Source organism: Hyperolius riggenbachi, chromosome 5 (assembly GCF_040937935.1).
Source record: "Hyperolius riggenbachi isolate aHypRig1 chromosome 5, aHypRig1.pri, whole genome shotgun sequence".
NCBI lineage: Eukaryota > Metazoa > Chordata > Amphibia > Anura > Hyperoliidae > Hyperolius > Hyperolius riggenbachi.
The window spans coordinates 48,623,998-48,647,417 of record NC_090650.1 but is presented as its reverse complement, the minus strand read 5'-3'; the positions used below and the strand labels follow the sequence as shown (position 1 = coordinate 48,647,417).

The 23,420-nt window shown below is 46.0% G+C and overlaps 1 long non-coding RNA gene across 1 annotated transcript in view; it reads left to right on the top strand.

Annotated features, from left to right (window-relative positions):
- Positions 1–7,794, top strand: part of LOC137518177 (uncharacterized) — a 31,438-nt gene extending 23,644 nt beyond the window's left edge. The window contains exon 2 of the long non-coding RNA XR_011020752.1: positions 7,574–7,794. This is a non-coding gene — a long non-coding RNA (uncharacterized lncRNA). The remainder of the gene's footprint in view (positions 1–7,573) is intronic.
- Positions 7,795–23,420: the final 15,626 nt, after the last annotated feature.

The following is a 23,420-nucleotide window of genomic DNA, read 5'->3' as shown; positions in this document are numbered from 1 at the left end:
TAAGCACCAACTTTTCTAATTTCCAATATTTTTGACAGTCTCAAAACTTTCGGACAGGACTGTAGATGTGATCATTACCACTACAGCACCTACAAAGAGCTAATGTAGTGACTGGAACTGGGCACCTTGTGACGTTCTGGGACAAGGTTGCCCAGCACCCGGTGGTGTAGCTAAGAAGCTATGGGCCCCAGTGCAAGTTTTACATTGAGGCCCCCCAAGCACGGCGTACATAACAATTGATATGGCGCACCAAACCTAACAAGGACATCCACAGTGTCTGAGGTGCAAGAAGGGGGTGGGAAACAGTTTGTTATTGATTACTACTATTCAAAGCATCTATACAAGTGATTATTACCAGCACAGAACCAATAGAGCGCTAATGCTGTGGTTATTGGTGGGCCTCTTGGGGCCCCTCTGGCCCAAGGGTCCCGATGCAGTCGCAACCTCTGCACCCCCTATTGCTATGCCACTGCCAGCGCCATAGGTAGAGTAATTGTCCCAGGATAGGAAGCCAGAAGTGCCCCCAGTATTAGGTAGCCCCCCTTACCAGTATAGATAGCAGCTTTGACCCCATTATTAGGTAGCCCCCTCCCCAGTATAGGTAGCAGCTGTGACCCTATTATTAGGTAGCACCACTCCCCAGTATAGGTACCAGCTGTGACCCCATTATTAGGTAGCACCACTCCCCAGTATAGGTAGCAGCTGTGACCCCATTATTAGGTAGTACCACTCCCCAGTATAGGTAGCAGCTGTGACCCCATTATTAGATAGCCTCCCTCCCCAGTATACATAACAGCTGTGCCTACAGTATTAGGTAGCCCTCCTCCCCAGTATAGATAGCAGCTGTGCCCCCAGTATTAGGTAACCCTCCTCCCCAGTATAGATAGCAGCTGTGCCCCCAGTATTATGTAGCCCTCCACCACAATATAGATAGCAGCAGTGCCCTCAGTATTAGGTATCCCCCCTCCCCAGTAAAGATAGCAGCTGTGCCCCCAGTATTAGGTAACCCTCCTCACCAGTATAGGTAGCCAGATGTGCCCCCAGTATTAGGTAGTCCTCCTCCCCAGTATAGATAGCAGCTGTGCCCCAGTATTAGGTAGCCCTCCTCCCCAGTATAGATAACAGCTGTGCGCCCAGTATTAGCTAGTCCTCCTCCCCAGTATAGATAGCAGCTGTGCTCCCAGTATTAGGTAGCTCCCCTCCCCAGTGTAGATAGCAGCTGTGCCCCCAGTATTAGGTAGCTCCCCTCCCCAGTATAGATAGCAGCTGTGCCTCCAGTATTAGGTAGCCCCCCTCCCCAGTATAGATAGCAGCTGTGCCCCCAGTATTAGGTAGCTCCCCTCCCCAGTATAGATAGCAGCTGTGCCTCCAGTATTAGGTAGCCCCCCTCCCCAGTATAGATAGCAGCTGTGTCCCCAGTGTTAGGTAGCTCCTCCACAGTATAGATAGCAGAAGTGCCCTCAGTATTAGGTGGCCCTTTCCCCAGTATACATAGCAGCTGTGTCCCCAGTATTAGCTAGCCCTACACCACAATATTAGATAGCAGCTGTGCCCCAGTTTTAGGTAGCCTCCCTCCCCAGTATAGGTAGCCAGATGTGCCCACAGTATAAGGTAGCCTCCCTCCCCAGTATAGGTAGCCAGATGTGCCCCCAGTATTAGGTAGCCTCCCTCCCCAGTGTAGGTAGCCAGATGTGCCCCCAGTATTAGGTAGCCTCCCTCCCCAGTATAGATAGCCAGATGTGCCCCCAGTATTAGGTAGCCTCCCTCCCCAGTATAGATAGCCAGATGTGCCCCCAGTATTAGGTAGCCCTCCTCCCCAGTATAGATAGCAGCTGTGTTCCCAGTATTAGGTAGCCTCCCTCCCCAGTATAGGTAGCCAGATGTTCTCCCAGTATTAGGTATCCCCCCTCCCCAGTATAGGTAGCCAGATGTGCCCCCAGTATTAGATAGCCTCCTTTCCCAGTATAGGGAGCCAGATGTGCCCCCAGTTTTAGGTAGCCCCCTCCCCAGTATAGGTAGCCAGATGTGCCCCCAGTATTAGGTAGCCTCCCTCTCCAGTATATGTAGCCAGATGTGCCCCCAGTATTAGGTAGCCCCTCCCCAGTATAGGTAGCCAGATATGCCCCCAGTATTACGTATCCCCCTCCCCAGTATAGGTAGCCTGATGTGCCCCCAGTATTAGGTAGCCCCTCCCCAGTATAGGTAGCCAGATGTGCCCCCAGTATTAGGTAGCCTCCCTTCCCAGTATATGTAGCCAGATGTGCCCCCAGTATTAGGTATCCCCCTCCCCAGTATAGGTAGCCAGATGTGCCCCCAGTATTAGGTAGCCTCCATTCCCAGTATAGGTAGCCAGATGTGCCCCTCATATTAGGTAGCTTCCTTCCCCAGTATAGGTAGCTAGATGTGCCCATAGTATTAGGTAGCCTCCCTCCCCAGTATAGGTAGCCAGATGTGCCCCCAGTATTAGGTAGCCCTTCTCCCTTGTATAGGTGGCCAGATGTGCCCCCAGTATTAGGTAGCCCCCTTCTCTAGTATACGTAGCAAGATGTGCCCACGGTATTAGGTAGGACCCCCATATGTAGGGTCATAAGGATAGCATGATAGAGAACTTACTCACCTCTTGTCACCTGGATCTCTCTTCAGCCATGTTGTGCACTGTAACGCTGTTGTAGAGAGATTCCGAGAGGTGAGTAAACTATCATGCTCTGCTTGCAAGTTGCAACTATGACCTGGGGACACAGCAAATGCTGGGAGGGTTGGAGGGCGGTCATGCCGCGCCCTCACGGCTCTGTGCCCAAAGGGTGGCACCTCTCAAACTTCTGCCTCAGCCTGGCCTTTCCTAAGTTGGCTACTCAGGGCCAGGGGCCATGGTGCAGTCACAACCTTTGCATCCCTTATTGCTATATGACTGGTTGGTAATTTATTTGCTTTATGCAGCTGGAGAAGTAAACTGTTGTTTAAAAAAACAAGGGAATTTTCCGTATCCTATTTTAGAGTACGACATATTACACAGCGCTGTACAGAGTATATTGTCTTGTCACTAAGTATCCCTCAGAGGGGCTCGCAGTCTAATCCCTACCATTGCCATATGGCTATGTATGTATCGTGTAGTGCTTGTATCATAGTCTAGGGCCAATTTAGGGGGAAGCCAATTCATTTAATTCACTTATATGTATGTTTTTTGGATGTGGGAGGAAACCGGAGTGCATGGAGGAAACCCACACAGACACGGGTAGAACATACAAACACCTTGCAGATGTTGACCTGGCTGGGATTCGAACCAGGGACCCAGCACTGCAAGGCAAGAGCGCTAACCACTACGCCACCATGCTGCTGTATAAACTAACCTACGGAGCCAAACCATCCAAAAATGGAAGGAGAACTGTGCTGCAACCCAACAGTCCCAGATGAGCAGCACTGGATTTTTATGGGCTGAGACAGGAATGAATTGCTTCTAACCTCCGCGCTGCTCATCTTGGCACATGTAGGTCTTAGCGCAGGTTCTCCACACTCCATTTTTTGTCTCTGGTGCACTTATTTTATGTACCATTCCTTTTTTTTTATACAAGGTATTGGTGTGATTGTGTATATTTTGTTGCGTCTTTCCTTTTTTCTCTTCCCCATCCACCGGGCAGTTGCCATTGGTCACAGTAAGCGACATGTCTAGACGCTGCCTTATTGTCCCTCAGTGTTAAGTCAATAGAGCAAGCCCAGAGCAGATCCATCAAAGGCTTTCATGCCTGCTTAGTGACCATTGGTAGGAACAATTCTGGAGCTTTGGCATCTGGCTGAAGTGGTGGCTGCTTCATAAGTCTTCTCCTGACTGCTGCTTTAGTATAGGAGGCAATTATGCACTGACCTAAAGAACCAGTGTTTGCATCAACTATCGGTGTGCAGAGCAACTAAGTGCCAGTTCTTTATAAAGCCATATTCCAGAGTTCCTGGTTTTATTATTGTATTTATTTAGTAAATATTTTAGAGGAAAAAATAATTCATGGGGCAGCTGACCTGAGTGGCATAAGAAAGTTGCCCTATTTATTTCCTTTTAAACAATTCCATTTGCCTGGCATCCTGGTGATCTTTCATGCATCAATAGTGTCTAAATCACACACCTGAAACAAGTACGCAGCAAATGCAGTCAAATTTAAAGAGTACCTGAGATTAATGGAAAAAAAAGGCCCCCTCCAGGCTGATCGGTCCCTCGCCATCCTCCCTGGATCCTCTGCTACGGGTATCGGTAATTTCCTAAGTCGGCGCAGGCGTAGTCCGACCAAGCGCGCTCCCCCATCGCAATACCTCAAACAGGAGCGTTCTGCGCCTGCGCAGGCACAGAACTCTCCCGGGTACGGGAGCATGCTGGGAAATTACCAGGACCCGTAGCTGAGAACCCAGGCAGCTGAGGAGGACGGCGAGGGATCAATTAGCCTGAAGCGGGCTGGTTGAAGCCCCAGATATGTATAAAACTTTTTTCAATTCATGTCAGGTTTAAAGGGACACTTAAGCCAGGAATAAAAAAATCAGTTTTCTTTTCCTAGGGTTTCTACCAGCCCCCTGCAGCCATCCCTTGCCCTCGCAGTCACTCACGGAGCCTCCGGTCCTCCGCCGCCAGCTAGTTTTGTTTTCGCTGACAGGCCTAGCTGCTGGCTATTTTTCTTCACGTTCCCGTCTGCAAAAGCCTCCTGCGCCTATGCAGGATGCTATTGAGGACGGGAATATGAAGAAAGATACGTGTGGTCAGACCTGCGCAGGCGCAGGAGGCCCGCCGACTCCCTGTCAGTGAAAACAAAACTAGCTGGCAGTCAGGGGACTGGAGGCTCCACGAGTGACTGCGAGGGTACGGGAAGGCTGCAGGGGGCTGGTAGAAGCCCCAGACAAGTAAAACTGATTTTTTATTCTTGACTTAAGTGTCTCTTTAAGTCAAACATCTGATCTGCATGCTTGTTCAGGGTCTATGGCTAAAAGTATTAGAGGCAGAGGATCAGCAGGACAGCCAGGCACTCTGCAGTGTTTAAAAGGAAATCGATATGGCAGCCTCCATATCCCTCTCAGGTCAGTTGTCCTTTAAAATGTTGTTACATAGCCTGTTGGTTACTACTGCTTCCAAGCGGCATTAGGCCAACTTTCCTGTTGATCCCCTCATGTGCAGCAGCGCCCCTCCCCTTACATGTGCAGCCCCCTCTTCTATGTATATCATCGATGTATTGTAGCTTCTCGCCTTCATGAGCAGTTCCTTTCAGCATCAGTTCCTTTTCCATGTGTTGCTCCCCATATTCAGCCTCCTCTTTCATATGTAGCAACCCCTCTTTCATGTCTGGGTTCCCCCTTTGGCTGCAGCCGCCCAGTGCCCGGGCCTTTGGGGCCTTTCCAGAAATCCGGCCCTGACAGCTCCCCCACTTTGTGGACTGTTCCGGTGCACCTACCATAGAGTACCTAAGCACCCCAAGCTGCTTGGGCACTCTGCTCTACTGGTCCAAGCCCTATCCCATAGAGCCAAATCAATCCCTACCATATACTGATCAGGACAAACTGTCCGAAACAGGCTGTCTGCATGTGGGGTTGATGTGGCTCCGTAAAATTTAAAGCTATAGGCTTGCTATACACCACCGGTTCTGGATGCTAGCCTGGCTTACAGGGGCAAAAAAAGATAATTTGCATATTCAGTAGTGGTGCATTGTGGGTAACCACAAATGTTCACTTAAAGCTGAACATCTGTGGTTCAGCTTTAAGGGAATGGGCTGGGTGCCGACACATACATGAACCAAGAGGATAACCCGGCCCTGACTGGTGGTGCAGCTGCATGGGCCCCAGAGGACATGGGGCCTCTTTGCAGCTGCAGATAGTGTCCTGGTGACCTAGCTGAGAGAGAAGTGAGAGATATATGGGCTGCCATATTTATTACCTTTTTAACCATACCAGTTGCCTGGCTGTAATGCTCATCTTTCTGGTTAACAATGTCTCTATCATACATCTAAAACAAGCATGCAGCTAATCCAGTCAGACTTGAGTCAGAGATATCTGATCTGCATGCTTGTTCAGGGTCTATGGCTAAAAATATAAGTGGCAGAGGATTAGCAGAAAAGCCAGGCAATGTGCACTGTTTAAAATACCCCTGACCTGAGAGGGGGGGAGGGTGTTGGAATGTTTCATATTATCATATCTAAAGAAAGAACGTGCCCTAATCGACCCTTTTATGGAAACAATTGGGAACAATCGATAATTACCTTCTGATTACTTACGATCCTGCCAATCTGATTGAATGATCACATCTAAGGAGAATATTGTAGTGTTAAGCACTCTGCGACCGCCTGACGCCAATTGGGGGCCGCAGAGTGACTCCCCCAGGAGCTTTTTATAACATATTTTTAATTTAATTTTAATATCTTTTAACATACTTTTTTTTTTACATATTTGATTCAAAAATGTTGTTATATCTCCAGAAAAAGTACAACATTTTGTTTCTGTGTTCAAGCCCAATTCATTACGGAAAAAAACTATTTATAATATGTCCTATTTCATGTTGGTTTTCTTGTCAAAAAATCCCAAGTAAACCCAATAGGTGCAAAATGTCTAAAAACTGCTTGGCAGTAGACGTTTGCGTTTAGGACAAATCAGCTGGCAGGGAAAGGGTTAAATGGAAAATATTTATTTGTTACAGCCCATACAAATCCTGCAATTGATCTGCAGTGTGTCTACTTCCTGCTTTTATGGAAGCAGCCATAGGATTAACAACCCGTGTTTACAAATTTGCTGCTTTGCGGAGGCTCCTGAGCTGAGAGATCAAATTACACTTGTGATTAGTCACATATACAGGGGACTTACACTGACTAAACTCTCGCACCGCCTATGAAATGGGAGACCAGGGTTCAAATCCTGGCTAGGGTCAGTAACTATTCAGTAAGGAGTCCTTAGGCAAGACCCCCTAACTGCCGGGTGGCCTCTTAAGCAAGCCCTTGTGGATGCAGCTCTTGAGTGCTTTGAATCCAGCAAGAGAAAAGCGCTACACAAATGTTCAGGTTTTGGATTATTAAATACATACAAAGTGCATTTCTTTATGTTTTCCTGTGTAAGAGTTCAGGTCCACTTTAATGGACATAGTTCTTTTTTTTAAAAAGAAAACAGTTGTTGTCCATAGCAACCAATCCCAATTTCTTGATTTCGCTTCTCTCATTGCCGATTAGCTGCCATAGGCCAGACCAGGGCAGAGGTACCCCTTGCTGAAGTGTGGGGAAGTCAGGCCCTCATGTACAAACATTCAGGGCACTTGAGTGTTTCACATGCAAATATTTTTCTCGGGCCTTCCTGCTAACAAGAGCGCGGCGACAATCATAGCGGCGTTATTGCGGATTACTTTCAGTTAGGAAGCCGTCCTCCATTCAGTTTTGATTTTTGGCCAGTGTAGAAGTCGTTAATCCTTTTAGCTGGTACTGAGGCATGCAGAGAGAGCATGTCCACTTAAAGCCGCCACAACAAGGGATTTCGCTAATCAGACACAACGCTGGAGCCCCCCGCGCAGCAAGACTGACAGTTGGATTATTCACTGGCGATAACATGTAACTGTTGTCTGCTCTTCTAGAATTGCAGGTGGTGTCAGATACTGAAGAAGATGTGGGAGGAGTCCCCCCTCTGCCGCCTCCGCCCTGCGACCCAGTCAGAGACCACCATGTGAACACTGCATAGCTCTGCTGCACGAAGCCTAATGTACTGAGAACTTTATTTACATTTTATTTAAACTTAAAGAGGAACTGTTGTGAAAATAACAATAATTAAAAATGGTTTTTATTATTCATGTATAAAGGTTTTAATCAGTGTTTGCCCATTGTAAAATCTTTCCTCACCCTGATTTACTTTCTGAAATGTATCACGCGTGGCGACCTCTTTAGTCCTGTCAGGGGCAGCTCTGCAGAATGTTTGCTTCTGAGAATACCAAAGTCAATAAAACAGTTTGGTCTCCCTGAATAATCTGGGAGGAGAATTCTGCATAGCTTAACAGCCTAGGCTAAGCCTCACTGGGAGGGGCTACATGCCAATATAGTATTGAGTAGATAGATGGGAGGTATTTATTTCCTTTTAAACAATGCACATTGCTTGGCTGTCCTGTTGATCATCTGTCTGAAATACTTATGGTCATAGACCCTGAACATGCATGCAGATCAGATGTTTCTGAGTGAAGTGTGTCAGGATTTGCTGCAAGCTTGTTTCAGGTGAGTGAGTCAGACGAGCACTTTAATTACAGCGCAGAAGATTTGGGCGCAGCTGGCGCCACTATAGGCCGTAATAGGAATTACGGCAATAGTGGCACACAGTCAGTAACTTCGGCGCCATCAGAAGACGGAGCTGAAGTTGCTTTTAAAACACTGTAATTCGGCCGTCACCAAATTACATTTTTCAGCTCTATCTACGTGGACCTGGAGGGGGAATAGTATTTAACGCCACAGGGAACTTGTGCAGCAGCAGGATAAGCCATATACTGGCTGTATCCTGCACCCAAGTCTCCAACTATGTAGATGACGGAGCAGCATGTGTGTGACATCATGTGGCGGGCAGGGGAGCAGAGCAGACAATGTGATCAACCGTCGCGGAGGTGAGTTGATCCGCAGGGCAGATCACTAACTGGTTGGGGTCGGCAGCCGCTGTACACAGATCTGAGGAAGGCGCAGAGCGCCGAAACGCGTAATGACGCAACAGGCACGCCAGGTCTAGGCTCCGCCCACCCCCCAGCGAGACGAGCAACGGTCACATCGGAGCGCGCACTGCTGGCCACAGAAGCGTACGATCTGTCCGCAGGAGGGGAGTTAGCGGATGACCTGCCCGCTTACATGCGTATATCTTTTGTACATCTTGTAAGTACAATTTTATTCCTTGCGTATTAAAGAATTTTTATGGTAATACACTATGGAGCGCTCCTCTTTCCATTAGTATTCTGCATCACCCAAATCTAAGGAGCTGAGCCGTGTATCTACCACCTGCATCACAAGGGAGTCTGTGCCCTGGAACTCTGACTGACAGCGCAAAAGTACACAAGCCTTCGTTAGAATAGCCGCTGTACACATGCCTGACTATGGGCTCAGGCAGTCGTCATCGGCCGCCTAATGCCTGGTAGAGATGTCCCGAACGGTTCGCCCGCGAACGGTTCCAGGCGAACTTTAGGTGGTTCGCGTTCGCCGGCGAAGGCGAACTTTGGCGGAAGTTCGATACGCCCCATAATGCTCCATTGAGCGAACTTTGACCCTCTACATCACAGTCCGCAGGCACATTGTCACCAATCAGATTACACTCACTCTTGGAGCCCCACCCCCCCTTATAAAAGGCAAGGTTTTGCAGTCGTTTTACTCACTCGTCTGCCTCCAGTAATTAGTTAAGGGACAGCTGCTGACAGACTCTGCTAGGGAGAGTTTAGTTAGAATCTTGTAGGTTTGTTCCTAGCTGATTGTTATTCCTCCTCCTCCCTCACTCACTCCCTCCTCCTCATCTTCCAGGGAATTGTAGTATTTCAAAAGCCAGCTTACATTCCATGGCTGGGAATTGAACCCAGGTCTCAGTGTGCGGTAGGTAACTCATTTAACCACTATACCACCAACAACACTACATGCTGAAGCCAGCCTAGCATGTACCATTATGATCAATCCAAGAGAAAAATTAGCTTGCTTAATCCACGGAATTGTACTATATCAAGAGCCATTTTAAATACTGTGGCTGGGAATTGAACGCAGGCTGGGCTGGGAATTGAACCCATGTCTCAGTGTGTGGTAGGTAACTCATTTAACCACTATACCACCAACAACACTACATGCTGAAACTTCTTGGAGCAGACTTACTTCCTCCCTCCAAAAGACACACATACATCCCCATAAAATCATTCAACAGCAACTGCATACACAGTCTTTGTGGTACACAGTCTGTGTGGCACAATTGGTTAGTGCGTTTGGCTGTTAACTGCAAGGTTGGTGGTTCAAGCCCACCCAGGCATGGCCTTGCCTTTTGTGTTCAACAGTTGTCCAAAGAGAACCCCAGATAGCCAGGTAGATTAATCTCTCTCTCTCTCTCTCTAGTACGGATGGTCACCGCTTTCCGCGGAATTGTATTTTCCGCAATTTTAGGTGGAAATTGGTAATTCCGTTCCGTTTGGTTGCTTTTTCAATCTGGCGGAATTCGGAAATTGCCTGTGAAATTCTGCCGGTATCCGTTAATGGTTTTAAGCTGAAAATTCACTTCAATGGCATCAAGTTCTAGAGAGAGAGAGAGAGAATTTTTCTCTTGGGTATATCACAATGGTACATGCTAGGCTGGCTTCAGCATGTAGTGTTGTTGGTGGTATAGTGGTTAAATGAGTTACCTACCCCACACTGAGACCTGGGTTCAATTCCCAGCCCAGCCTGGGTTCAATTCCCAGCCATGGTATGTAAGCTGCCTTTTGATATAGTACAATTACGTGGATTAAGCAAGATAATTTTTCTCTTGGATTGATCATAATGGTACATGCTAGGCTGGCTTCAGCATGTAGTGTTGTTGGTGGTATAGTGGTTAAATGAGTTACCTACCGCACTCTGAGACCTGGTTCAATTCCCAGCCACGGTATGTAAACTGGCTTTTGATATAGTACAATTCCGTGAATTAACCACTTGAGGACCTAGGGCTTTCTACCCCTTAAGGACCGGCCACTTTTTTTCCATTCAGACCACTGCAGCTTTCACGGTTTATTGCTCACTCATACAACCTACCACCTAAATGAATTTTGGCTCCTTTTCTTGTCACTAATAAAGCTTTCTTTTGGTGCTATTTGATTGCTCCTGCGATTTTTACTTTTTATTATATTCATCAAAAAAGACATGAATTTTGGCAAAAAAAATGATTTTTTTAACTTTCTGTGCTGACATGTTTCAAATAAAGTAAAATTTCTGTATACATGCAGCGCGAAAAATGTGGACAAACATGTTTTTGATAAAAAAAAAAAAAAAAAACATACAGTGTATATTTATTGGTTTGGGTAAAAGTTATAGCGTTTACAAACTATGGTGCAAAAAGTGAATTTTCCCATTTTCAAGCATCTATGACTTTTCTGACCACCTGACATGTTTCATGAGGGGCTAGAATTCCAGGATAGTATAAATACCCCCCAAATGACCCCATTTTGGAAAGAAGACATCCCAAAGTATTCACTGAGCGGTATAGTATGTTCATAGAAGATATTAATTTTTGTCACAAGTAAGCGGAAAATGACACTTTGTGACAAAAAAAAAAAAAGTTTCCATTTCTTCTAACTTGCGACAAAAAAAAAATGAAATCTGCCACGGACTCACCATGCCCCTCTCTGAATACCTTGAAGTGTCTACTTTCCAAAATGGGGTCATTTGTGGGGTGTGTTTACTGTCCTCGCATTTTGGGGGGTGCTAATTTGTAAAGCCTAAAGGTGCTCATTGGACTTTGGGCCCCTTAGCGCAGTTAGGCTGCAAAAAAGTGCCACACATGTGGTATTGCCGTACTCAGGAGAAGTAGTATAATGTGTTTTGGGGTGTATTTTTACACATACCCATGCTGGGTGGGAGAAATATCTCTGTAAATGACAATTTTTAATTTTTTTTTACACACAATTGTCCATTTACAGAGATCTTTCTCCCACTCAGCATGGGTATGTGTACAAATACACCCCAAAACACATTATACTACTTCTCCTGAGTATTTTTGCACCCTAACTGCGCTAAGGGGCCCAAAGTCCAATGAAGTACCTTTAGGATTTCACAGGTCATTTTTGTTTCAAGACTACTCCACATGGTTTAGGGCCCCTAAAATGCCAGGGCAGTATAGGAACCCCACTAATGACCCCATTTTAGAAAGAAGACACCCCAAGGTATTCCGTTAGGAGTATGGTGAGTTCATAGAAGTTTTTATTTTTTTGTCACAAGTTAGCGGAAATTGATTTTAATTGTTTTTTTTCACAAAGTGTCATTTTCCGCTAACTTGTGACAAAAAATAAAATCTTCTATGAACTCACCATACTCCTAACGGAATACGTTTGGGTGTCTTCTTTCTAGAATGGGGTCATTTGTGGGGTTCCTATACTGCCCTGGCATTTTAGGGGCCCTAAACCGTGAGGAGTAGTCTTGAAACCAAATGTCGCAAAATGACCTGTGAAATCCTAAAGGTACTCATTGGACTTTGGGCCCCTTAGCGTACTTAGGGTGTAAAAAAGTGCCACACATGTGGTACCGCCGTACTCAGGAGAAGTAGTATAATGTGTTTTGGGGTGTATTTTTACACATACCCATGCTAAGTGGGAGAAATATCTCTGTAAATGACAATTGTTTGATTTTTTTTACACACAATTGTCCATTTACATAGAAATTTATCCCACCCAGCATGGGTATGTGTAAAAATACACCCCAAAACACATTATACTACTTTTCCTGAGTACGGCGGTACCACATGTGTGACACTTTTTTGCAGCCTAGGTGCGCTAAGGAGCCCAACGTCCTATTCACAGGTTATTTTGAGGCATTTGTTTTCTAGACTACTCCTCGCGGTTTAGGGCCCCTAAAATGCCAGGGCAGTATAGGAACCCCACAAGTGACCCCATTTTAGAAAGAAGACACCCCAAGGTATTCCGTTAGGTGTATGGCGAGTTCATAGAAGATTTTATTTTTTGTCACAAGTTAGTGAAAAATGACACTTTGTGAAAAAAAAAACAATAAAAATCAATTTCCGCTAACTTTTGACAAAAAATAAAATCTTCTATGAACTCGTCATACACCTAACAGAATACCTTGGGGTGTCTTTTTTTCTAAAATGGGGTCACTTGTGGGGTTCCTATACCGCCCTGGCATTTTACGGGCCCAAAACCGTGAGTAGTCTGGAAACCAAATGTCTCAAAATTACTGTTCAGGGGTATAAGCATCTGCAAATTTTGATGACAGGTGGTCTATGAGGGGGCGAATTTTGTGGAACCGGTCATAAGCAGGGTGGCCTTTTAGATGACAGGTTGTATTGGGCCTGATCTGATGGCTAGGAGTGCTAGGGGGGTGACAGGAGGTGATTGATGGGTGTCTCAGGGGGTGGTTAGAGGGGAAAATAGATGCAATCAATGCACTGGGGAGGTGATCGGAAGGGGGTCTGAGGGGGATCTGAGGGGTTGGCCGAGTGATCAGGAGCCCACACGGGGCAAATTAGGGCCTGATCTGATGGGTAGGTGTGCTAGGGGGTGACAGGAGGTGATTGATGGGTGTCTCAAGGTGTGATTAGAGGGGGGAATAGATGCAAGCAATGCACTGGCGAGGTGATCAGGGCTGGGGTCTGAGGGCATTCTGAGGGTGTGGGCGGGTGATTGAGTGCCCTAGGGGCAGATAGGGGTCTAATCTGATAGGTAGCAGTGACAGGGGGTGATTGATGGGTAATTAGTGGGTGTTTAGGGTAGAGAACAGATGTAAACACTGCACTTGGGAGGTGATCGGACGTCGGATCTGCGGGCGATCTATTGGTGTGGGTGAGTGATCAGATTGCCCGCAAGGGGCAGGTTAGGGGCTGATTGATGGGTGGCAGTGACAGCGGGTGATTGATGGGTGGCAGTGACAGGGGGTGATTGATGGGTGATTGATAGGTGATTGACAGGTAATCAGTGGGTTATTACAGGGGAGAACAGATGTAAATATTGCACTGGCGAATTGATAAGGGGGGGTCTGAGGGCAATCTGAGCGTGTAGGTGGGTGATTGGGTGCCCGCAAGGGGCAGATTAGGGTCTGATCTGATAGGTAACAGTGACAGGTTGTGATAGGGGGTGATTGATGGGTGATTGATGGGTAATTAGTGGGTGTTTAGAGGAGAGAATAGATGTAAACGCTGCGCTTGGGTGGTGATCTGATGTCGGATCTGCGGGCGATCTATTGGTGTGGGTGGGTGATCAGATTGCCCGAAATGGGGCAGGTTAGGGGCTGATTGATGGGTGGCAGTGACGGGGTGATTGATGGGTGATTGACAGGTGATTGACAGGTGATCAGGGGGGATAGATGCATACAGTACATGAGGGGGGGGGGTCTGGGGAGAATCTGAGGGGTGGGGGGGTGATCAGGAGGGAGCAGGGGGCAGGGGGGGGGATAAAAAAAAATAGACAGATAGTGACAGGGAGTGATTGATGGGTGATTAGGGGGGTGATTGGGTGCAAACAGGGGTCTGGGGGGTGGGCAGGGGGGGGTCTGATGGGTGCTGTGGGCGATCTGGGGCAGGGGGGGGGGGAAATCAGTGTGCTTGGTGCAGACTAGGGTGGCTGCAGCCTGCCCTGGTGGTCCCTCGGACACTGGGACCACCAGGGCAGGAGGCAGCCTGTATAATACACTTTGTAAACATTACAAAGTGTATTATACACTTTGTATGCGGCGATCGTCGGGTTAACATCCCGCCGGCGCTTCCGTATGGCCGGCGGGATGTTGCGGCGGGTGAGCGGCGCCAGGCAGAGGCGGAGGATCGCGTCACGGATGACGCGATCGCTCCGCCCATGCCCCTACAAGGACCGCCGCCATTTGTCTATACGGCGGTCCTTGCGGGGTGCACTTCCCGGCCGCCAATTGTATATACGGCGGTCGGGAAGTGGTTAAGCAAGCTAATTTTTCTCTTGGATTGTTCATAATGGTACATGCTAGGCTGGCTTCAGCATGTAGTGTTGTTAGTGGTATAGTGGTTAAATGAGTTACCTACTGCACACTGAGACATGGGTTCAATTCCCAGCCCAGCCTGGGTTCAATTCCCAGCCACGGTATGTAAGCTGGCTTTTGAAATACTACAATTCCCTGGAAGATGAGACCCTCCGGGAGGAGGGAGAGAGAGGATTCCTGATGTCATAAAGTAGTGTAGGCCTGCAATTGAACATTCAATGAGATTTCTGACCTTAAAACACTGCTTTGTATTAACTCCAGATTTTTTTTTTCTGGGACTTTTGATGTGTATTTTACTCAACCATGTCTTCCTCCGGGTATTAGACCCCATGAAACATCTTTTCTATCATTTTTCCAATCAGCAGAAATTTTTCAAAATTTTGAAGTTCGCCTCCCCATTGAAGTCTATTGCGGTTCGCAAAAGTTCGCGTGAACCGAGCCTTCCATGAAAGTTCGCGAACGGTGTTCGCGAACCGAAAATCGGAGGTTCGCGACATCTCTAATGCCTGGTATACTCCATGCAATTTCCAATCAGATAGAAGGGTCGATAGATAATTTCCGCCAGATCTGATCAGATTTCTGATCGATGTTCTGATCTGTTCTATGCAAATCAATCAGAAAAACGATCGGAAATCAGATCAGGCCTGTCGGAAATGATCTATTCAACCCATCTGTTTGACGGGAAATTGCATGGTGTGTACCAGGCTTTAGGCGTGTGTACAGGCCTTTTCTGATGGCTAACATGGTACAACACTCTACTGCTTTTACTATACAATAGGCAACCAGGGAACTTCAGATCTCTTCAAGGGAGGCATTATCAGTAAAGGATTATTAAAGCGGTATAAAACCCTGACATAATATTCAATAAAAACATGTTTTCCTACTTTTTATATGCCATACGGTTATCATATTTGCTTTTGTACAAAAGTATTCTTATTCATTTAGAAATTACAAGTTCCCAAAGTACACTTTTTTTGCTCTGAGAGCTGACTGCATTTTATTCATAACTGCTTTATTCATCTTGTAATGTAAGCAGAAATGCTTTCTGATTGGCTGACTGTGTTCAGGAGAGTCTACAGTGTCAGAGAAGTGTTTACTTAATTGTATAAAGTGAGAAATGTAAACACAAGATAACATTATCTCCAGTTCGGATGCTGGCTTTCCCGGCAGGGGGCTTGAGATCCTGTGTTTCCACTTATATGTGGAATTAAGACTTTTCATTGTGTGCTGTGCAAGAGTTTGGGACTGCTTTAAAGGAATACAAAAACAGTTTGATTTACCAGGGACTTCTTGCAGCCCCCTGCAGTCATGCTGTGCCCACACAGTCCTTGCCTCCAGCGAGCAACAGTGACCCCCTCAAAGCTAGCCGGTCATAGCCAGCATGCACAGCCCAAGCTGTGCCCGCCCACGATCCCTTCGTCGGGAGCATTCTGCACATGCGCAGTAGTGATTTTCCCATACTGCGCATGTGCAGAAGGCTGCCGTGCATAGGGACGCAATGAGGAGGCTTGTGGCCGGCCAGCTATGAGGGGTTCGCCGCTGCTCGCTGGAGAGTGGCTGAAGGATGACTTCAGGGGGCTGCAAGAAGCCCCAGGTAAGTTGACCTGTTTTAGCAAATCTGCAACGTGTTTCAAGGCTCTATAGCCTGCTTCATCAGGCAATATAAAGGATTAACTGTGGGTCAAAACACGTTACAGCTTTGTTGGCGTGAACAATAAACATTCATTCTTGTCTGATATTGACATAATGAGTCTTCTATGGGGAGGCAAGTCCACCGCTACCTTCCCTTTTAAACTGTTTTTATTATATTTTATCGTGCATTGGCGCCTCTGTTTCTCTGGTACTTCAGTTACCCATCCTGCTGGAGGGGTGTCACCCATCTTCTGCAGAGAGTGACCTTTTAACCTGAGTAATAACAGGCTAATTTTTCTACTATCACATATAGTGGTTCCCTGAAAGATTATCTATCTTTGTGATCAGCATTTCCTTCTCTCTTATTACTCAGTATCAATATTACTACACTGTAGTGGGCTCTCGATTGTCCTGTTTTCTGTCTTTCAACTAGGGTTGCTCTAGACAGTTCTGTCTGGCATGAGGCACCGATGGAAGAGGACCTTGCAGCGGGTTTCTCCTGCAGAAACACATCAGACTGCTGGGGATCCATCACCATGCAGGCACCAGATGTGCATCATTAAATAGTTTCCCCAGGTTCCTCTTCCAACTCAGAACATAATTAGGCATAGCCCTGGCATCTAATGTACAGAGGGCTGTATACACTATGGAGATCAGTCCCGGGAGACACTGGATGATCTCTACACTTCTGCTCAATGGGGTCAGCGAGGGATAAGACTCCTGCGTTCCGTTGGGAAGGATTAAATCCTATCTGTACACAGCTGCTGCGCAGTAGTTAACGTTGCATTTCTCCACCAGGAACCTTGTGTGTATTTATTACAGCTAAAGCCGAACGTCAGCCTCCAAAAAACTTGTGGGAATTTAAAGTGAAACATTATCAAAATATAGCGGGGGGGGGGGAAATACAGGTGAAACTCAAAAAATTAGACTATTGCACAAAAGTTCATCTTTTTCAGTGATTCAGCTTAAAGGACAACCGAGGAGACATGTGATATGATGATATAGACAGGTGTATGTACAGTGCAAAAAACACAAATAACTGGGCTGTGTTCCTTTTTTTTCTTTCTCTGCCTGAAAACTTTAGCTAAGTACTCACGGGGGGACAATTGTAGCTGTCGCTGCGCACGGGAGCGTGTGTGCGACAGTTCGGCGACAGCTCGTCGCCAAGTCCCTCTGCATCCACACGGCAGCAGAGGGATTAGCGATGCGGCGGAAGCTGTCGCCGAGGTTCCTCCCCCCCGCCGGAAGCTCCGTGTGCCGTGTGTGGGTAACTGTCGCTAGCCCGCATACACATGCGGGACTGGCGACAGTTCCGGCGAGGTTGCGGCGACGGCTGTAGCCGGCGATTGAACATGTCAATCGCCTGGCGACAGCTCCGACGGGCGACGGTTCGGTGCGCGCGCATCATACACACGGGGGAACTGTCGCCGCAACACGCGCGTGCCACGTGGTTGCGGCGACGGCCGTACCCCGTGTGTATGAGCCTTTAAACATCAGGTATGCAAAAGACAGTTTCTGCCCGGGTCGGGACTGGGTCAGACTATAAAATAACCTTCACTGATAAGTAATTACAGCCATAAAACACTTTCCTGACAGTTACTGGCTTCCTGGAGCAGGAAAGAGATAAAAAGGGTCAATAATTCATAGATTTGAGCTCTGGCATACTTCAATGAAGGTATCATTGAGCAGAGGCAATGAAACAGTAAAAACTTAAAAACTAGATTTAATAGTACAATAAATACAATAAAACTGTGGGATATCTAAAAAAGTCATTTTTAGGAGCAGGAGGATAGATACAATTGTTTTTCTTATCAGGTTTTTTTCACATTGGATGTCCTTTAAAAGCTGAACCTAATATTTGAAATAGACTTGTTACATGCAAAGGAGTCACTTCACAAAACTTCTCATATAAATGACTTATTTTTCACCTAATTCGTAAAAAATAACCTTTCAGCACATTTACGAGCAAACTAATCACTCAAAGTAAGTTTTTCCTGATTAACTTCATCTCAATATTACTTTTCTTACCCTAATTATATTATTTTAAAAAAAATATAAAAAATGTAACATTGATAAGGTGAAAAAGCTTCTAGAATCATCCCCAATACACAATATTTCAAGCCTTTATTTGTTATCATTTTGTTGATTATGTCTTATAGCTTATGAGAACCCTAAAATCTAAATCTCAGACCATAAGAATATTGTGAAAAGGTTCAATATTCTAGGCTCAAAGTGTCAGACTCTAATCAGCTAATTCATCCAAAACACCTGCAAAGAGTTCCTATTTCATACATTAGTATCACCTTTTAAAAGACCACTGTCACAAAAACCGTAACATATATGTAAACATATACAGATAAGAAGTATGTTTCTTCCAGAGTAAAATGAGCCATAAATTACTTTTCTCCTATGTCGCTGTCACTTAGGCTAGGTCCGCACTAGACACAGTTGCAGGACGGACACTGCAGTCCGGATCAGGGGAAGATTAGGGGAAGTACCTCTGTACTGCAAACTGATGAAGGTGCATCAGTTTTGCATCAGTTTCCGTTCAGTTTTTCCCTGACAGAAAACGTCTCTATCATTAGGAAGGAGTGGGAGGATTTTTTTGGGCCAATCATAAAGCTCAGGCTATCTGTTTTCACATCAGTTTTTTGCCTGTGGAGCTGGAGTTGCGTTTTCTCATTGCTTTTCACTACCCCTGCGTGTATCCGTGGTCCTGATCCGTTGCGTGAAAATGCAGCAGGTCCGGACCTTCCGTTCAGGTTTTGAAAACGGGTCCCCGCAAATGCAGACGGATCCGTTTTTTACTTGGGTGAGGCTGGCTGCTATTTTAAACATTAGTATCCGGGACTCCGTTTTTCATCAGGTTTGAAAAACGCAGCCACGGATACATTTCCGGACCTAGTGTGGACCAGCTCTTACAGTAAGTAGTAGAAATCTGACAGGTTTTGGACTAGTCTGTCTCCTCATGGGGGGGTTCTCAGGGTTTCCTTTATTTTTAAAAGCACTTAGTAAATGGCAGTTGCTCTCTCCAACTGCCCAAAAAAAGTGTTCGGTGAGCAGGGAAGCTGGTCAGCATCTTTATATAAATATTTTTCAGGGAGTGTCTTTATAAAGAATAAAGCCCATGCTGAGAATCCCCTCTGGAGAAATGGACTAGTCCAAAACCTGTTGGTAATGTCAGATTTCTATTACTTACTGGAAGTGACAGCAACATAGTAGAAAAGTAATTTATGGCGTATTTTTTTTATTTATATGTGTTAACATATATTTTAAATTTTAAGATTTTCGTGATAGTGGTCCTTTAAGTTGAATGACTGAAATAAATAGACAATATTTAAATTTTTCGAGTTTCACCTGTAAATCAATATGTTGCAAAGTTACAAAATAAAAGATAGATCAATAAATGATTGATATTTGCTGTGTAATTTGTTCATGTTGTTTGATCCAGCAGTATTTTTAGTATTTGTAGCTGTCTCTATGGCGTAACGAGAGAAATCGCCGCCAGGAGACTTGGGTGCAGGATACAGCCGATATACAGCTTACCCCGCTCCTGCACAAGTCCCGGCGGCGTTAATTACTATTCCCCCTCCAGATCCATGTGGATGGTGAGGAATGATGTAATTCGGCTTCCAGCTATTGCTGGCGGTGGAATTAGTGTTGTAAAAGTAATTTCAGCTCCATCTTCTGACGTTACTCCCTGTGCGCCGCTACAGCCCTAATTCCTATTACGGCCTATGATGGGCACCGGCTGTGCCCAAATCTCCTGTGCTGCAATTAACGTGCTTGGTCTCTATTGGCCTCTACTTGGTTAGCATTTCTCCGAGGAGATAATTTTACACCTCTTCAATAAAGTACTTTTTATGTCCACAGCAAGCCAAGAAACAGGCTGATATGATACTGTTATCTAGCTTTTAGTACTTTTTCAATTTCTAGCTAAAAAAGATGTTTTGCAGAATAGATGAAAAATTATCCCCGGAGAAAAGTTTAAGTACCGGTACCCATATCACTCTTGGAGAGTTCTCCCATGTTTTGTCTAGACGGGAAATGATATAAATTCTCTTAAATGGAGAGCCCAGATTAGCCAAAAAAACTCAAAACAGATTCTAACCCCCTTGCCACACAGATGCTGTGCAAAACATTTATACTGAATTGGGCTTTAAGAAATACCCTAATGTGATTGCCTTCTGTGTTGGTATTTATCAATATGTTCTCATGGATGGACTTCTGCCCATCTCTTATAATTGGCAGCTCGCTGTTGTAGGACGCCTAGCGAGCAGTCCTCGCAAATCTGCAAATTTTCCCCCAATCTCCATTGCTGTGTTGCCCTAGAAACCCGTTAAACTTCCCTAAACAAACTGCTATATATCAACACCTTGTTCTGGCAGTCTCGGGTATAATTACAGTTACACACTTTGGCGCTTCTTTCAAATTTCTTTCCAAAGAGAGGAATTTTCCCCCTTTAGCGATGAATTGGCTTAATTAGTAAGTAGATTAATGGCAATGGCTGGTGAGTTGGAATCCAGCAGAGTTATACCAGAGAGGGTTAATAGGAGTCAGTACTGGAATCTTTCCCAGAACTGGCTTCACGCCATAGTTGGTAATTCCCTAAACCTCACCAACCAACGGCCACATCCTCGTCACCTGCCCTGACCCAGGTATGCGTGGCCACGCTGGGGTGAGTCGCCCCGCTCCCAAACCCGATAAGTTCAACTTAGCAAGGCAAAAGCCAAAGTTTGAGCCTAGTTTAAAAACTTAAAGGCAACAGAGCCACTTAATATGCACAGACACAATGCACCGTCTACTGCCATTGTGCCTTATGACCATCTATAGGATAAGACGGAGTGCTTGAAATCTCCACTTGTCTTCCACTTTCAAGTAATTTTCCAGTTATAAAATAGCTTCATTCCCAGCTGCAATGGGCTTCGAAAGGAAAAGGTCCCTGCTGTGAAATGCCTATAATGGGGTATAAAAAAAAAAAGAGGGGGACACATTGGCCGGACAGCAAGTAATTAATGCTAAAAGGAGAAGCAAGGTCGGTTTTATAGTTTGGCTTTTGAGAATATCGTGGAGAACGCTAGTGAAAAATGACGCATGTTTTAGCATTTCAGAAAGCTGACAACAAGGGGAAAAAAGCTCAGTTCTTTCTCAGCTTAAACCAGGGAACAAAAGGGGGGGGAGAAGGGAGGGAAGGGGGGGCTAGCTTGATAGCAGTGAGTTCTATGTCTGAGCACATTAAGTGCATGATGGAAACATATTGTATAGAGATAGTTTGGAAGGGGGCTCAATGCTTGAATGAGAAAGGGTGCTTTGATCAGCTCCCTGGGGTCCGGCGTGAGCACAGATTCGGCCTCATTCAGACTCGCACTTGAAAGAAATTTGCATATCTCTAATTTATCACATTTGTCTTCAACAATTTTTTTTTTTGTATGTAAATAAAAGTTAACGGAAGAAAGAATAACTCTGGATTCGGGGCAAGTCTGTCTTTGTGGTGGTCTCTGATAAATTGGTACGACCGAGAATGTTTTTCTGAGTCTTTTTCTAGACTTAAAGAAGCTCATATTGTTCCTGTTATTTTATTAGCAATATTATTCGTAAAAGGTTACCTAAGTAAAAAAAAGCTGTTTAACTTACCTTAAGCTTCTTGCAGCCATATACAGCTATCCTGTGCCAGCACCGTCTTTCTGCGACCCACCAGTGGGACCCCCTAAAAGCTGGCCAGTTGTAGGCCAGAATCACGCACACCCTGCTCGCCCTCCTGTTGCTGGGAGTTGTGATGTTCCTGTACTGCGCATGCGCAGAATGCTGCAGTGCACAGGAATGCAATGAGGAGGCACGTGGCCCAGCCAGCTTTGAGGGGGTTGTTTGGACTCCAGAGGCTTCCCTTTACCTAGATAAGTACTCTAATCGAGACCCCCCCCACACACACACACACACAAACACACACACAGATTTCGTATAAAGGGTCCTGTACCATGGTAAGATAAAAACAAAAAGTTTTGAGTCAGGATGATACCATTTATTGGCTAACATGGTAAGATAAGCAGTTGTATGCACAATCCCAGTCCTACATACTGTAGAACGAACCTGTGTCTCATTTTTCCTCACTGTAAGGGTTAAGAATCCACAGTTGTAAACGATAGCTTCTGAGTTGGACTGCAGTAGAAATTGCTTAAAGAGAACACAAGGTGGGTGTGTCAAATCATATTAGGACAAAGAGGGATGTTCTGTATACAATGACCTCCCTCTGTGTCCTTTCAGTGTGCTGCCAGCCCCCCCCCCCCCCCCGGCTCTGCTGCCCCCATTAAAAAAAAGTGCCAGGCCAGCGACACGCAGATTGTCGCTAGCCTGCTATTTACCTTAGCCTGTCAGTCACTGCTGTTCCCCCTCCTCCTGTATTACACGGCTCCCAGCCTGTGTCCCTTCCCTCCCTGCCTCTGTAAGCCGATTGGAGGATGCACCACCCCCTTGCATCACACTACAATGCCAGAAATTAGTGCACTGACGGGGACATATGCATGGCGCCCCCACCCGTGCATGCCCTCCCCCCCAAGCCCTTTGCTGCACCTCACCCAGTCACGTACTCCCTGCTGTATTTCCTCGTTGTATTTGCATTGTTCCGCGCATGCGTGTTGCACCGCCACCAAATTTTTCTTGCATCGCACGTGCCTACATATACAAAGGCGATAAATATTTTGTAATCCTCACAGGTGAAATTTTTTTCCCCAATCGGTGTAACAGTGAGTTACTTGGCTCTTTGCTGAGTAACCTGTTCTATCATAGGGATGGGGATGGGTAAGGGACAAGCAGGAGGTGCAGTGATAACTACAACAGCAGACGGACGGATAGGATCTAACTCTGTGTACTGATGATTGGGAGGCTGCTAATGTGAAGATACTTCTTTACACACACTGGATGGTCAACCGAAAGACCATCAAACTACAAAAATCTAGCATGCAGACCTGACATAATCCTACTTGCACGGCCATATTTCTGTGAAGGCCACAAAGGCCCAGGCCTCGGGTAGCTGCTGCCCAATAGGACACCTGGACATGTGTTGGGGTGGCTGCATATGGAAGAGGAGGCTTCAAATGGAAAAGGGAGGACGCAAATGCGGAGCAACATATGGAAAAGGAGAGCTGCTGCCTTAGG